Source organism: Seriola lalandi, unplaced genomic scaffold (genome assembly GCF_002814215.2).
Source record: "Seriola lalandi dorsalis isolate HSWRI2012SDOR001 ecotype SW California unplaced genomic scaffold, Sedor1 jcf7180002054970, whole genome shotgun sequence".
NCBI lineage: Eukaryota > Metazoa > Chordata > Actinopteri > Carangiformes > Carangidae > Seriola > Seriola lalandi.
This window is the reverse complement of record NW_019525521.1, coordinates 120,501-121,550: the sequence shown is the minus strand read 5'-3', so window position 1 is coordinate 121,550 and position 1,050 is coordinate 120,501. Positions and strand designations below refer to the sequence as shown.

Sequence of the window (1,050 nt, the reverse complement as noted above, 5' to 3'; positions counted from 1 at the left end):
GACAAAATATTTACAATGTGTTTTTTAATAATCCGAAAAAAACGATTGAACGTTTTAATGCAAAGAAATGTGAGTGACGTTGTTTGAACACAACTGCTCCGGGACAACGTCTGTCCCACAGACATGAAACCCAGACAGTCTGTCACCTGAAGGGGTGTGGTTTGAGCTTTGACTGACAGAGCGAAGCTGAGCCACACCCACCTGAACTCAGTAAGAGGAGCACGAGGAACAAAACACAGGTGTGTGTCTGTCTCATGTCCACAGAGAAGCACGGCAACCAGCAGGAAGTCTACTACGGATACTACGGCAAACCTGGGAAATCTAAAGGTGAGAGCCGATCAAACACAATTTAAATCACTAATAGATGATGAATATTAACTATTAACAGGTCATGTCTTTTAATTAAGTTTCTACCCACGTCAATCCACTTTACTCACACATGATCCTTTCAGATTAAGGCCTGGTGAACAGCTTGACTTTATTTTGAAACCGAGGCGTCAGACTTTTATTTTGGAAAGCTCTGTTCTTATGTATAATGATTTAGTGACTTAACTGATCCGTTTCTTTCCTGCAGGTGGAAATGGAAGAAATCCACGGTACTGACTCTGACCCATCTCCATGACAACACTGTCTTTTTTTAAATTAATCAATTTAATATTCAAATGAATTTAAAATGTAATAATGCTATTTTTCAATAAAAAGTTTTCTACAAGTCATTTGTACATGTTTATTTTTAAACACGAGGTTTAAAACAAAGTGTGGGTGACGTTTTAATCCTTTTTACTTTAATGTGAAATATGAGAATTCAAGTTTCACTTCCTGTTTTGTTTTTTTCCCCTTGAAAAGCTGCCAATCAGAATCCCTGCAGGGCAGCACCTGTAACTTCAGAGCTGAACGATTGAAACAGAAAAGCTTTAATTGTCCTGGTGCTTTATTAGAGAGAGAATCAGCTGTTTGTTCTCCAACAGGTGATGACAGGGAATAAACATGTTAAAGGGACGGTTCGGGTTCGTTGACGTGTTGTGCAGAGCTGCAGATGTGCTCCAGCTG

General features: G+C 39.1%; 1 protein-coding gene across 1 annotated transcript in view; it reads left to right on the top strand.

Moving 5' to 3' along the window:
• Nucleotides 1-1,050, top strand: part of cahz (carbonic anhydrase) — a 10,009-nt gene that overhangs the window by 1,708 nt on the left and 7,251 nt on the right. The gene's annotated exons all lie outside the window — the stretch shown is intronic.